We start from the raw sequence: 16,936 nt of genomic DNA on the forward strand, positions 1-16,936 counted from the left end.
CTCTGACCTGCACTCTCAACTGTGGGACCTTTATATAGAGAGTTGTGTGCCTTTCCAAATCATGTCCAATCAATTGAATTTACCACAGGTACACTCCAAGTTGTAAAATCATCTGAAGGATGATCAATGGAAACAGGATGCACCGGAGCTCAATTTTGAGTCTCATAGCATAGGGTCTGAATACTTATGTAAATAAGGTGTTTGTTTTTGATTTGTAATAAATGTACAAAAATCTCTAAAACTGTTTTCGCTTTGTCATTTTTATTTATTTATTTTATTTCACCTTTTATTTAACTAGGTAGGCAAGTTGAGAACAAGTTCTCATTTACAATTGCCACCTGGCCAAGATAAAGCAAAGCAGTTTGACACACACAACAACACAGAGTTACACATGGAGTAAAACAAACATACAGTCAATAATACAGTAGAAACAAGTCTATATACGATGTGAGCAAATGAGGTGAGATAAGGGAGGTAAAGGCAAAAAAAAGGTAATGGTGGCGAAATAAATACAATATAGCAAGTAAAACACTGGAATGGTAGATTTGCAGTGGAAGAATGTACAAGGTAGAGATATAAATAACGGGGTGCAAAGGAGCTGAATAAATAAATACAGTAGGGGAAGAGGTAGTTGTTTGGGCTAAATTATAGATGGGCTATGTACAGGTGCAGTAATCTGTGAGCTGCTCTGACAGCTGGTGCTTAAAGCTAGTGAGGGAGATAAGTATTTCCAGTTTGAGATTTGTGTAGTTCGTTCCAGTCATTGGCAGTAGAGAACTGGAAGGAGAGGCGGCCAAAGGAAGAATTGGTTTTGGGGGTGACCAGAGAGATATACCTGCTGGAGCGCGTGCTACAGGTGGGTGCTGCTATGGTGACCAGCGAGCTGAGATAAGGGCATTATGGGTTATTGTGTCGATTGATGAGGAAAACAGTTTATTTAATATATTTTAGAACAAGGCTGTAACGTAACAAAATCTGGGAAACGACAAGGGGCCTGAAAACTTTCCAAATGCAATGTGTGTGTGTGTGTGCGCTTGCGTGCATGTACAGTGCCTTGCGAAAGTATTCGGCCCCCTTGAACTTTGCGACCTTTTGCCACATTTCAGGCTTCAAACATAAAGATATAGAACTGTATTTTTTTGTGAAGAATCAACAACAAGTGGGACACAATCATGAAGTGGAACGACATTTATTGGATATTTGAAACTTTTTTAACAAATCAAAAACTGAAAAATTGGGCGTGCAAAATTATTCAGCCCCTTTACTTTCAGTGCAGCAAACTCTCTCCAGAAGTTCAGTGAGGATCTCTGAATGATCCAATGTTGACCTAAATTACTAATGATGATAAATACAATCCACCTGTGTGTAATCAAGTCTTCGTATAAATGCACCTGCACTGTGATAGTCTCAGAGGTCCGTCAAAGCGCAGAGAGCATCATGAAGAACAAGGAACACACCAGGCAGGTCCGAGATACTGTTGTGAAGAAGTTTAAAGCCGGATTTGGATACAAAAAGATTTCCCAAGCTTTAAACATCCCAAGGAGCACTGTGCAAGCGATAATATTGAAATGGAAGGAATATCAGACCACTGCAAATCTACCAAGACCTGGCCGTCCCTCTAAACTTTCAGCTCATGCAAGGAGAAGACTGATCAGAGATGCAGCCAAGAGGCCCATGATCACTCTGGATGAACTGCATAGATCTACAGCTGAGGTGGGAGACTATGTCCATAGGACAACAATCAGTCGTATATTGCACAAATCTGGCCTTTATGGAAGAGTGGCAAGAAGAAAGCCATTTCTTAAAGATATCCATAAAAAGTGTTGTTTAAAGTTTGCCACAAGCCACCTGGGAGACACACCAAACATGTGGAAGAAGGTGCTCTGGTCAGATGAAACCAAAATTGAACTTTTTGGCAACAATGCAAAACGTTATGTTTGGCGTAAAAGCAACACAGCTCATCACCCTGAACACACCATCCCCACTGTCAAACATGGTGGTGGCAGCATCATGGTTTGGGCCTGCTTTTCTTCAGCAGGGACAGGGAAGATGGTTAAAATTGATGGGAAGATGGATGGAGCCAAATACAGGACCATTCTGGAAGAAAACCTGATGGAATCTGCAAAAGACCTGAGACTGGGACGGAGATTTGTCTTTCAACAAGACGATGATCCAAAACATAAAGCAAAATCTACAATGGAATGGTTCAAAAATAAACATATCCAGGTGTTAGAATGGCCAAGTCAAAGTCCAGACCTGAATCCAATCGAGAATCTGTGGAAAGAACTGAAAACTGCTGTTCACAAATGCTCTCCATCCAACCTCACTGAGCTCGAGCTGTTTTGCAAGGAGGAATGGGAAAAAATGTCAGTCTCTCGATGTGCAAAACTGATAGAGACATACCCCAAGCGACTTACAGCTGTAATCGCAGCAAAAGGTGGCGCTACAAAGTATTAACTTAAGGGGGCTGAATAATTTTGCACGCCCAATTTTTCAGTTTTTGATTTGTTAAAAAAGTTTCAAATATCCAATAAATGTCGTTCCACTTCATGATTGTGTCCCACTTGTTGTTGATTCTTCACAAAAAAATACAGTTTTGGATCTTTATGTTTGAAGCCTGAAATTTGGCAAAAGGTCGCAAAGTTCAAGGGGCCGAATACTTTCGCAAGGCACTGTATATGAAGCAGTCAGCTTCTCGATGCTCTTCAGGTAGAGCAGAGCATTCAGACCTAGGCAGTAGTCCTCTATCAGGGTGAAGTCCTGGTTTTGCACAGCACTGCAGATCTGTGAGCTGCTTTTGTTGTATTCATACACACATGGACGTACAGCTAGAAGACACTATAGTGCCGTTATGCCCACACATGGCCAATGCCAACCACACACACATTCAGACTTCAGATAAGTAGACAACATGGACTTATGGTCAACTTATCTGAATAGGGTCCTAAGCAATGTGTCTGTCACTAGCAGGCTACTGTATATTTTTAAGATGTAGCAGAAGACACACAGTGCTGCAGTGGCCTAATGTGTCAAAACCACATCCCTCCCTACACTGTTTCCTTTTACACTTTAATGCATGAGGGGAGCACCTCTGGCCTTGTGGAAATTAAGACACTAAAAAGTCAAAGTATGGGAAAAAATAATTGACCCTACTACAGGTAGTTAACCACATATTCAGATACATCTGGGAAGTTACAGAAGGGGGTTTATTGAAATGTATTCTGTATGGTAAGTAACCATTTAGTGATGACATACAGCAGTGGTAGATGCTTATACCATCAAACACACAGAGAGAAGGGGAAAAAAACACTGTTGCTTGCTCTCATAACCAACCCTCTCATAGGTGACACACATGGTGTAATGTGTGCGCTAATAACCAGGAAACAGGTACAGGGAGTGAATTTAATAAATAAACAAACATGGAACAAAACAAGAAACACGAGTAGTGTACAGACATGAATCATATAAACAGAAACCAAAACGACTGAGGAAAGAACCAAAGGGAGTGACAGATATGGGGGAGGTCATCAGGAAGGTGATGGAGTCCAGGTGAGTCTCATGAGGCGCAGGTGCGCGGTACGATGCTGACAGGTGTGCGTAATAATGAGTAAACTGGTGACAACGTGCACCAGAGAGGAGGAGCGGGAGTAGACGTGACAAATGGGCCTTTTCTCATTTGGGAAAAGGCTGCCCTCCACCCTCTCTCCTCCGTGACCCGAAAACTGATGTGGTCGAGGAGATGCCAATTCGTTAGTAGGTCGAACGGAGGAGTGTCCCCTCCTCAATAGCCACCTTTCATTGACGATAGTCATGTGTGTCCTACCTGAGTCCTTTGCGGAAGAGCTTTGAAATCTGCCACACCCCCTTTGAATCAGCTTTTAAGATGCACTGCACAGCTAACTTACCTTGTTTTTATTACTTGTGCACATTTATTTTGGGATCCACCCATGTAAACATAATTTGCCTGATGATGCGTGAATGAAAAATAGATTCTAATTTCATAGAAGCTAGCCGTACCCTTATCCTCCTCTGTTCCTCTGGTGATGTAGAGGTTAACGCAGGCCCTGCAGTCCCCAGCATCACTCCCATTCCCCATGCACTCTCATTTGTTGACTTCTGTAACTGTAAAAGCCTTGGTTTATGCATGTTAACATTAGAAGCCTCCTCCCTAAGTCTGTTTTATTCACTGCTTTAGCACACTCCGCCAACCAGGATGTCATAGCTGTATCTGAATCCTGGCTTAGGAAGACCACCAAAAATGGTTGAATTTCCATCCCTAACTATAACATTTTCCGACAAGATAGAACTGCCAAAGGGGGCGGAGTTGCAATCTACTGCAGAGATACCCTGCAGAGTTCTGTCATTACTATCCAGGTCTGTGCCCAAAGAATTCGAGCTTCTACCTTTAAAAATGCACCTTTCCAGAAACAAGTCTCTCACCGTTGCCGCTTGTTATAGACCGCCTTCAGCCCCCAGCTGTGCATTGAACACCATATATGAATTGATTGCCCCTCATCTATCTTCAGAGTTCGTACTGTTAGGTGACCTAAACTGGGATATGCTTAACACCCCGGCCGTCCTACAATCTAAGCTAGTTGCCCTCAATTTCACACAAATTATCAAGGAACCTACCAGGTACAACCCTAAATCTGTAACCTTGGGCACCCTTTTAGATATCATCCTGACCAACTTGCTCTCTAAATACACATCTGCTGTCTTCCACCAGGATCTCAGTGATCACTGCCTCATTGCCTCCGTGCGTAATGGGTCAACGGTCAAACGACCACTCCTCATCACTGTCAAACACTCCCTAAAACACTTCAGTGAGCAGACCTTTCTAATCAACCTGGCCCGGGTATCCTGGAAGGATATTGACCTCATACCGTCAGTAGAGGATGCCTGGTTGCTCTTCAAAAGTGATTTCTTCACCAGCTTAAATAAGCATGCCCAATTCAAACAATGTAGAATTAAGAACAGATATTGCCCTTAGTTCACGCCAGACTTGATTGCCCTTGACCAGCACAAAAACATCCTGTGGCGTACTGCATTAGCATCGAATAGCCCCCGCGAAATGCAACTTTTCAGGGAAGTCAGGAACCAATATACTCAGTCAGTTAGGAAAGCTAAGGCTGGCTTTTTCTAACATAAATTTGCATCCTGTTGCACTAATTCCCAAAAGTTTTGGGACACTGTAAAGTCCATGGAAAATAAGAGCACCTCCTCCCAGCTGCCCACAGCACTGAGGATAGGAAACACTGTCACCATCAATAAATATACGATAATCTATAGTTTCAATAAGCATTTTTCTACGGCTGGCCATGCTTTCCACCTGGCTACCCCTACCCCGGCAAACATCTCTGCACCCCCTGCAGCAACTTTCCCAAGCCCCCCTGCTTCTCCTTCACGCAAATCTAGACAGCTGATGTTCTGAAAGAGCTGCAAAATCTGGATCCCTACAAATCAGCTGGGCTAGACAATCTGGACCCTCTCTTTCTAAAATTATCAGCCGAAATTGTTGCAACCCCTATTACTAGCCTGCTCTACCTCTCTTCCATATCGTCTGAGATCCCCAAAGATTAGAAAGCTGCCATGGTCATCCCCCTCTTCAAAGGGGGAGACACTCTAGACCCAAACTGTGACAGACCTATTTCCATCCTGCCCTGCCTTTCTAAAATCTTCGAAAGCCAAGTTAAACAGATCACCGACCATTTCGAATCCCACCGTATCTTCTCCACTATGCAATCTGGTTTCCGAGCTGGTCATTGGTGCACCTCAGCCACGCTCAAGGTCCTAAAGGATATCATAACCGCCATCGATAAAAAACAGTACTGTGCAGATGTCTTCATCGACCTGGCCAAGGCTTTTGACTCTGTCAATCACTGCATTGTTATCGGCAGACTCATCAACTACTTCTCAGATAGAGGTAAGTGTGTCAAATCGGAGGGCCTGTTGTCCGGACCTCTGGCAGTCTCTATGGGGTGCCACTGGATTCAATTCTCAATACTCTTTTCTCTGTATTTATCATTGATGTCGCTCTTGCTCTTGGCGATTCTCTGATCCACCTCTATGCAGACGACACCAGTCTGTATACATCTGGCCCTTCTTTGGACACTGTGCTAACGAACCTCCAAACGAGCTTCAACGCCATACAACACTCCTTCCATGGCCTCCAACTTCTTTTAAATGCAAGTAAAACTAAGTGTATGCATTTCAACCGATTGCTGCCTGCACCCTCCCGCCCAACTTGCATCACTACTCTGGACTGTTCTGACTTAGAATATGTGGACAACTACAAACACCTAGGTGTCTGGTTAGACTGTAAACTCTCCTTCCACACTCCTTCCGCATCTCAAATCTAAAATTAAATCAGCTTCCTATTTCGCAAAAAAAGCCTCCTTCATTCATGCTGCCAAACATACCCTCGTAAAACTGACCATCCTACCGATCATTTACTTCGACGACATCATTTACAAAATAGCCTCCAATACCCTACTCAGCAAATTGGATGTAGTCTATCAGAGTGCCATCCGTTTTGTCACCAACGCCCCATATACTATCCACCACTGCGACCTGTATGCTCTCGTTAGCTGGCCCTCACTACATATTCATTGCCAAACCCACTGGCTCCAGGTCATCTATAAGTCTTTGCTAGGTAAAGCCCCATGTTATCTCAGCTCACTGGTCACCATAGCAACACCCGCCCGTAGCACGCACTCCAGCAGGTATATTTCACTGGTCATCTCCAAAGCCAACACTTCCTTTGGCTGCCTTTCCTTCCAGTTCTTTGCTGCCAAAGACTGGAACGAATTGCAAAAATCACTGAAGCTGGAGACTTATATCTCCCTCTTTAACTTTAAACATCAGCTGTCAGAGCAGCTTACCGATCACTGTACCTGTACACAGCCAATCTGTAAATAGCACACCCAACTACCTTATCCCGATAATATTACTTACCCTCTTGCTCTTTTGCACATCAGTATCTCCACTTGCACATCATTATCTGTACATCTATCACTCCAGTGTTAATGCTAAGTTGTAAATATTTCACCTCTATGGCCTATTTATATCCTTACCTCCCTACTCTTCTACATTTGCACACTGTACATAGATTGTTCTATTGTGTTATTGACTCTACGCTTGTTTATGTGTAACTGTGTTGTTTTTGTCACACTGCTTTGCTTTACCTTGGCCAGGTCGCAGTTGTAAATGAGAACTTGTTCTCAACTGGCCTACCTGGTTAAACAAAGGTAGAATAAAATAAATAGCTTACCTTTGACCTTTTTCAAAAGGAGGCGAGAGAGGATGGAGGTGAGAGGACACAGTTGAGCAAATCCAATTGAGAAAAGGCCCTTGATATCCTCATTGGTGACTCAAACATCGACCCAACATGTACCTTCCACACCTGCCATCTTTCCCTAATAGGCTAAGCATTTTATTTTCTGGCATCTTTCACCTAATAGGCTAAGCATTTTATTTTCTGTCACCGAGGCTCTCAGCTATTTATGCTACATTATTTAGTGGCATAACGACAATGTTGCATTTATTTATTTATAAACAGATTTCTGAGGCTGGGATCCCCTGCTGAGATAATAGGTTTATTTGCTCTAGCAATTTGTTCAGTGTATTATATTAGGATTTACATGAAGCTTGTTACTGTCAATCTGTTGCCATAGCAGCCGGGGGTATACACACCCAAAGCGTTGGGTAAATTCCTTATTAGGTGACAAAGCTTTGAGTGAAAGAAGAGAATGTTTTGGTGTTGGGAAAGGTGGAAGGGAGAGAGAGAAGAGGAGAGAGCTTTAGAAAACAACTTTTGGTCTTTCTTTACATAAACAAACTCATTTCATTTAAAACTCAACCCCCCCCCCCCTTAAAAATACAAAAACAAAAATATATCCTGTACTGCATACATTTACCTTACTCACCTTTCTATCTACCACATGATACCAACCAACATCACAATTCCCACTCCTACAACTGTGTATCCAAAACATATTCCCAGCTATACAGACAGCCCCCCCAACACATCTCCTCAAACATCTCTACACATTTTATATTTTATAGAACTCAAACTCAACCCTAAGACGCGCAGAGACCATCCCATTAAACAATAGTAAAGAGTCTGTTATCCCCCCCACCTTTGACCCTGTTCCTCCTTGTTAGCCAAATGGCTAACTTTGCCTGAGCAAACAGAAAGTTCAACAAAACACATTTGCCTTTCTCCTTGCTCGAATACCTGTATCCCATTATGAACACCTCAACAGTAAAAACCACCCCCAACCTCTGACACAGACATTCCAACAGAGACATTAAAGGCATTAACCTGGTGCACACAGAAAACACATGAATCACAGTTTCTTTCATTTATTTTTCTTTACAGAAAAGACACCCCTGCCCGATTCCCGGTTCAACCTGTGCCAACCAGCTGTTAGTGGCCAGGGCTCCATGAAGAACCCTCCCCTGGAGGTCCCCTGACCTATTTGGTACTGGGGGTTTGTAGAGCCCCTTCCACCTAAAACCCACCATACTCTCCACCCCACATACCCCCTGCCACTGATGTGCCTTCACTCCTGTTAGGCTCCTAATGTTCCTAACCTTAACACAGAGCTTGTAGAGGGCTTTACCTCCCACATCCTCATACTCCCCCAGGCTCGGAGTGTTAAAATCAAACAAGTCCTCCAGACCACCTTGCCAGTCTCCAGTCTCTGCCGTCACCTGCAGTGGTGGAAACATTGGTGGCCCCTCTCCCTGTGGCCGCTCAAACATCCTTCTTACCGGCTCAGACAGTGCCTCCTGGACCTCCTCCAGGAATCTCTCCAGCAGCCTAAGAGACATTATGGCAAATATCTTGTAGTCCGCACAGAGTAATGCCACAGGCCTCCAATTCTTAAGTTCACACAAGTCTCCTTTTTTGGGCAGGAGAGTCAGAACCGCCCGACGGCAGCTCATCGGCAACTCTCCTACCTCGACACATTCACGCAACATGCAAAAGAAATCCTGTCCAATTATTCTCCAGAATTTTTTATAAAACTCCACTGGGAGTCCATCGGGAGTCCATCGACCCCCGGTGCACGACCGGGGGACATCTGGGTTACGGCCTCTGCCAGTTCCTGTGCCAGAGAGAGCTTAGGGAGCCCTGCGAACAAGACTTGAGCACACATAGGATCACACACTTCTGCCCTATACAATTCAGTATAAAACTCCACAGTCCGCTCCCGCATCTCCCCCACCACAGAGGTCACCCGCCCATCAGACAGCCGTAGACGATGCATACCCTTGGCTTCACCACTCTGTCTTTCCAAACCAAAGACGAAGGAGCTGGGAGCATCCATCTCCGTGAGCATGGAGAACCTAGCTCTTACAAGTGCTCCCTTTGCTTTAACCTGGAAAAAACTGCCCAGGTCCCTACGCAATTCGGCTAAATTAGCCTGGAGGCCTACATTGCCTTGCCCCACCATCTCTGCCTCTATCTCACTAATACAACGCTCTAGTTCCCCCAATACTCTCCTAGCCTCTGAGGATGAGAGAGCTGTATACTGTTGACAGAAAAGTCGAATTTGGACTTTCCCCACATCCCACCATTGACTCAGAGACTCATAATCCTCTCTTCGCTGCCCCCACCTTTCCAACAAGGTCTGGAAACCTGAGCAAAAAGTGGCATCTTGTAATATGTGTAATAGACAGCCGAGCCATGGTTATGTGATGATCCGAAAACCCCACCGGGAGAATGGTAGAGCCCAGCAGCCTATTGCGCTGATTGCTAGACATGTAAAACCGATCAAGTCGGGCTGCACTCACCCTAGCCCCAAAAACCTTCACCCATGTATACTGTCTTGTGTTTGGATGTTTAGTTCTCCAAACATCCACTAGGTCGAACTGATTAATGATGTCCCTTAACACTCCCACTGACACTGAATGAGGCTCTTCCCCATTTCTGTCTTTTGTAAAATCCATTGTACAGTTCCAGTCCCCTCCGACCACCAGCATCTCCTCAGGCGCTACCTGTGAGAGTTCCTGTCTAAGACTCCCAAATAGAACCCATCTTTCTCTCCCTGTGTTAGGCGTAAACACATTTATAAAGACAAAACCCATGTTGTTAATTTCTGCTTTAACAACAAGCAGCCTACCTTTACACACCTCCTTTGAGGAGCAAAGTTTTACAGACAGCCCCGGTGCAAAAAGGACTGCCACCCCTGCACTAACATTTGTCCCATGGCTCAACACACTTGCCCCTTTCCACCAGAGTTCCCAATCGACTTCTTTCACCACATCACTATGCGCCTCCTGCAGAAACAACACCTGTACTTTTTTTTGTTTTACATATTCACCCAACACACTCCTCTTTTCTGCATCTCTGGCGCCATTTATATTAAGCGAGCCTACCCGATGAGTCTCCATAAGAAGTGGGAGAGAAGCCAGCAAAGAAAGAGACCAATAGCAAAGCTCAAAAATCCCCAGTGCCATAAAGAAAATATACATCTAAACCGTGTCTGAAGGTAAACCTTTACGCACTGTTGTGACCCACTTCCTCAACCTAAACCGTTTCCTGGGTGAGAGGACACCATGCCCCTCATTTTTCATAGCATGTTGTACTGATCTTACAAACTGTCTCGGATCAGAAAAAAAGCCTCAAGATTAACTTTTTTCCCCTTAGTCTCATTCAGGAACCTTGTCAATTCTCTCAACGTGTACTTAGACCCCTTTGCTTGACTGGCTGTCAGCTCCGGGCCTGTTCACCGACCGCGAGCAGAACCTCCTCCACCTTAACTCCATTCTTAGGAACACACCTGAATCCATGCCGTATCGACAGCGTCTCCTCCGCGCTAGGCTGAGAAGCCATCGCGCACACCACACCTTCCAAACCCCAGGAAAGTTACTCTGTCCTCTTCCACCCTAACTTTGAAAAAAACTGTGGATACCGCTAAAACAAATATTGCATTAACCCTCCACCATAGAAAATAACATGTAGAGAGAGAGAGAGAGAGAGAGAGAGAGAGAAGAAGGAAAATCCTGGAGAAAATTCCTGATGTTACTGATGATGGCAAATACATTAATAATCATATAGAATGCAAGCTCTTATTAAAAATGGATCAGTGTTGAATATCAGACAAAAGACAGAGATGAATGTTCCACTCTAAGCTGTTTCCAATAGATCCTTAGCCCTCAGTTCCCTGTCCCTGTGTGTGGTTAAATATCAAATCGCATGAAATAGACATACACTTAGGTTCTCAGTGTGACTATACTGAAAATACATGTACTGACACACACCTAGACATTTAGTCAGCAGTTTGTGCATTTTATCAATTGTCATAATTTGTCATCTCACACCGTCATATCACACAACCTAACTACAGTATAACACAAGTTAACTGCAGTATAGCACAAGTTAACCGCAGTATAGCACAAGTTAACTACAGGATAACACAAGTTAACTACAGTATAGCACAAGTTAACTACAGTATAGCACAAGTTAACTACAGTATAACACAAGTTAACTGCAGTATAGCACAAGTTAACTACAGTATAACACAAGTTAACTACAGTATAGCACAAGTTAACTACAGTATAGCACAAGTTAACTACAGTATAGCACAAGTTAACTACAGTATAGCACAAGTTAACTACAGTATAGCACAAGTTAACTACAGTATAGCACAAGTTAACAACAGCACAAACAGGTTGTGCATTTTTTTGTTTATGTCTCTGTTTACCTGTATAACAGAAGCTCCAGCATGGAGGAACTGTAGGCCTGTATCGGCTGAGTCAATCCTCCCAGTCACTGGGATTAGGAACCCAGACAGGGCCCTGCCAATGGCGGACACCACACACATCGCATTACCTGTGGAGAGGGATCTCAGCATTCTCAGACCTGATTTCTTACAGAAGATGAGATAAATTCAGATTCGTAGTTGTGTATATGTCAGAGTTTTTCTTTTCCTCAATCTCTCCAGAACAGAAATAAATACAGTGTTATATATGAAGAAAACATACTGACAATCATCCAATCGCTATCTCTTGCCCACCCATGTGGTCATACATGCACACTCACACATACACACGCACACACACACCGTTCCCCCCTTACCACACTCCCCAATGTGGTCCAATCCAGCTCCCTCTATCTCTCGTCTCTAACTGGCTGTCAGGAGTCCCTGCAGGATGGGGTTGGCTGTGCTCTGTGATCAGGCAGACAGATGGAGGCATTTTTCACATTACATTTAACCTGGTTCCCCCACTAAGCTCTCACTCATTGATCACTGTACAGCCTTGTCCACATTCATCTGGCCAGAGGGGCTCACACACACATACGCGTGAAAGAGCACACAAATAAGTATAGACACACACACACACACACACACACACACACACACACACACACACACACACACACACACACACACACACACACACACACACACACACACACACACACACACACAATAGGTTGACAGATAAAGACAGCACCTTCTGTCTCCACCCATGCTAAATGATCTTCATTAACTAATGCCAGCCTCTGAAATTGGGATGATGAATTGAATCAAAGCATATATTTTTGCATATCTTCCATGGATGGTTAATCGTATGCATATTCATGGCTCTTTCTCTCCACCCTGTTTCTCAGGCGCTTCTATTTTTCTTCTCCTCCTACATTTCCTCCCCTCCACCTCTTTCTGGCTAAAGTCTCCTAAAGTCTCCTACAGAACACAAAGTCTCCTAAAGTCTCCTACAGAACACAAAGTCTCCTAAAGTCTCGGACAGAACACGTAAAGTCTCCTAAAGTCTCCGACAGAACACGTAAAGTCTCCTAAAGTCTCCGACAGAACACGTAAAGTCTCCTAAAGTCTCCGACAGAACACGTAAAGTCTCCTAAAGTCTCCGACAGAACATGTAAAGTCTCCTAAAGTCTCCTACAGAACACATAAAGTCTCCGACAGAACAGGTAAAGTCTCCTAAAGTCTCCTACAGAACATGTAAAGTATCCTACATTATGTTGGAATTATTAATTTGTGTTCTGTAGAAAAGTCTGGATGGAAGTTGAAATAAAAATGCAGAGGTACAGAGGTACGCTGTGACCGCCGAATTGAAAAAGATTTGCGCTTTTATGTCGTCAAAGTACACTATACACTCTACATGGAATGCTTGTACTGAGTGTGCTTGCAATATACACTACTGTTCAAATGTTTGGGGTCACTTAGAAATATCCTTGTTTTTGAAAGAAAAGCACATTTTTTGGTCCATTAAAATAACATCAAATTGATCAGAAATACAGTGTAGATATTGTTCATGTAAATGACCATTGTAGCTGGAAACAGCTGATTTTTAATGGAATCTACATAGCCGTACAGAGGCCCATTATCAGCAACCATCACTCCTGTGTTCTAATGACAAGTTGTGTTAGCTAATCCAAGTTTATCATTTTGGAAGGCTAATTGATCATTAGAAAACCCTTTTGCAATTATGTTAGCACAGCTGAAAACTGTTGTAGTGATTAAAGAAGCAATAAAACTGGCCTTTTTTAGACTAGTTGAGTATCTGGAGCATCAGCATTTGTGGGTTCGATTATAGGCTCAAAATGTCAAAAATTAAAGATCAGTCGTTTCCAGCTACAATAGTCAATTACAACATTAACAAAGTCTACGCTGTATTCCTGATCAATTTGATGTTATTTTAATTGACAAAAAAATTGCTTTTCTTTCAAAAACAAGAACATTTCTAAGTGACCCCAAAATGTTTTATGTTAGTGTTTGAAATCCAAGGGAAATTAACTGATATGATTAAGCGCATAATGTCATGTGGAAACATTATCGATGTCCTACAACAAAAATGCATTATTATTATTATTATTATTATTATTATAACTATGCATTTTTTTTTAACATTCATACCATTGATTCATTCCTCTCCTAGCAGGCCTACTTAGGTACTGAAAAAAGACACAGGCCAGAAAAATACAACACCCCTCAAGAATATACTTCTCTTTTCCTTTTAGAACCAAGAGGGGCTGCCTATGTTTTACGTCAGTTGGACATCAAATCCTGGCCAAAAGCAAAAATGTGTGATCTCTCTCACTCACACACACACACACACACACACACACACACACACACACACACACACACACACACACACACACACACACACACACACACACACACACACACACACACACACACACACACACGTTAGCTGTCTGTATCTGTAAGGTAACAGCACATGACAAAGTGTTCATGTGTGTTTGTGTTACCTACCAGACATTCCTCCATAGGTGGTGCGCTTGCCCTTGCCGATGCCAGGCCAGGGAGTGCTGTCAGGCCCATCATTCCAGACACTGTGTTGGTGGCAGTGACTCCATCTGCCCCTCCTATGAGAACATGACCACAGCCACCATTGAGCTTGATATTGCTGAAATTCCAGTCATTACAAAATGGTTGGCTGCTGCACCTTCCCCTCCATCCCCCAATCTACAAATCCTTCACCACTTCTCCCAACATGGATGCCCAGAGTGCCCAGAGGAGGAAGTAAAGAGGAACGTGTGAGAAGAGATTAGAGATGCGAGAGGGAAGAGGAGGAGGAAGAAAGAGAGAAAAGAACGGGGAAACTAAGCCGGATCTTATTTCATTTTAGACAGACAACATGAACAGAGATTCATATTGAAACCACTGATGGACTCAGTTGCCATGGTGATGTTCTATGCTCCCAAAGGGAAAATAAGTTAAAGTCAAGATGGACTCAGGTGTTGTTACCTTCGTGTGCATCCTTGGCAATGTTCATGACATTGGGAGTGAGCTAGGCGAGAAGAAGGGGATCTTGGCAGTCTGGCTTACCCAGCAACAGATGTTCATCACCAACACTGGGACCTACAGATTCAGTTTGAGGAAATCAACATTTAACTTATCATATAATGACATCTAGCAGATGCTTTTATCCAAAGCAACTTGTTTAGACCACTCACCAGAATAGCTGTTTGAATGTAATTTATATCAACACACAATTCATATGGGTGATCCTGGGAATCAAACCCACTACCCTGGCATTACAAGTACCATGCTCTACCGACTGAGCTACAACGGACCACTATGATATAATACTAAAGTTGTCCTCTGAAGACGGCTGTTGCTGACTCAATGTAAAAAAAGAACAATGATTTCACCCATTTCTCATGGGTGTTAACTTGTGAAGTGTAGTAAATTGTGAAATGTGTGAGGAATTAGGCCAATAAACCAACCTCCATCTGTTGTAGCATCGGTTGACATGTGGGAGGTTTTTGCAAATATAAAAATGTTCTCGTAATGTAGGCATAGTCATACACACGCACGCAAGTTCCTCTGGGTGCCCTTTAAGATGTGACAGGAAAGCAAAAGCTGTTGTGTACGAACATGTCCATTCAAACACCCTGCAGCCTCCCTGTTGCTTTTTCACTCCTGCAACAGCTCGGTCCGCTCTTTCTCTGCGCTTTCCTCTCTCTTCCTTCTCCTCCTCTTTCTCTCTCTCTCTCCCGCTCCCTCTCTCTGCTTCTCTTTCTCTCTCTCCCTCCCTTTCCTTCTCTATGCTTCATCCTCTCTCTCTCTCTCTCTCTCTCTCTCTCTCTCTCTCTCTCTCTCTCTCTCCACCATTTCACAGGGCACAGAGTTCAATTATTTTTCATTCAAATGTCCAATACTTGTTGGCACATTCTGTACACACATTGGCAGTGGTATTTTGCGCTCCTGTTTTAACTGATGTGAGATTGACGATGGCTGAGCCTAGGTGCTGTGGTAAAGGCTGTCTGTCTGTCTGCCCACACCACTGAACACTTTTTTTCTGAAGATACTGTATAGATAGTACTGACTAACGAGCAAGTTGTAAAGTCAACCGTTTCCATGGTGCATCCAACCTTATGAATAATGCAGCTGTTATTAAAGTGAGTCAATCTGTATCTTATGGTGTGTTTGTGATATTTGTATATGGCAATGTGATTAGCCTGTGGTAACATTTGTCAGTTGACACCATTAAAAGCTGGTTTAAGCACAGCATACTAAATTGCTATTTAACAGTGCAGGTCTTCTTGCTCAACGAGAGCCTTTCTCTGTGGCTCTCTAAGTGTGAACTCTGTTCCGCTCTGTGTTTGTGTGTGTATTTTCAGTATTGTAAACGTGTACGAATACACTTATATGTGTGTGTGCCTACCAGCATGGGTCGTTGGAGGGAATGTAGGTGGCATGTGTTTTTATCAAGGCTGGTAGAGAAATACCAATGAGAAAGTCTGACCGGGGATAGAAACTGGAATATAAAGACAGGTTGGTTGTTTAGCAACAAATCTGACGCCTGTGCAACTATGGGGCAGAACAGACTGGGTTGGCTTAGCCTGTTGACAACATGTAAACTATATTTAGTCTCCAATGTTTATTGAAAACATACATACATTTTCACAATGAGCACTTGTTGTCTCCCAAATTCATCGCTACATTTGTTAGTTAGCTAGCTAGCGCATTTTTTGCCATATTAGCATTGACATGAAATCAGTCAAAACACCTCAAAATAAGACATGTTGTCAAGAACAAGATGAAACTAGCTGAAATGAGCCACTTACAATTCACCACATGGCAGCTTCTTGTCATTGTTGCTAGCTATCTGGCCATCCAGAGTCTAAACAACACACTGCTTTCTGCCCAATTGAAGCGCTCACATCGTTTTCGTGACATAGTCTGCTAACCCGTCTATATGAATGAGAGAACACGGATGAAAGCGGGAAAATGTATGATTTCGTTGTCGATTGTAATGTATTTTGCAACTTTGGATCATGCAAATAAAGCTTATTTTAATTTCGAAAGGCAAGAGTGAATAAAAGTCAACAAATAGATTAAAAGAAAAAGAAAATGAGACAGGAGAGAGGAATAGACAGAGGAAGGGAAGGAAATATGAGAAACAAAGACGAAGAGGAAGGGAGAGAGCGGGG

The 16,936-nt window shown here is 43.2% G+C and overlaps 1 pseudogene; it reads right to left on the reverse strand.

Moving 5' to 3' along the window:
- The window catches only part of LOC110508200 (dihydropyrimidine dehydrogenase [NADP(+)]-like), a 170,285-nt pseudogene that overhangs the window by 22,592 nt on the left and 130,757 nt on the right, over nt 1-16,936 (reverse strand).

Source organism: Oncorhynchus mykiss, chromosome 28 (assembly GCF_057628025.1).
Source record: "Oncorhynchus mykiss isolate SJ-2025 chromosome 28, ASM5762802v1, whole genome shotgun sequence".
Classification (NCBI taxonomy): Eukaryota; Metazoa; Chordata; class Actinopteri; order Salmoniformes; family Salmonidae; genus Oncorhynchus; species Oncorhynchus mykiss.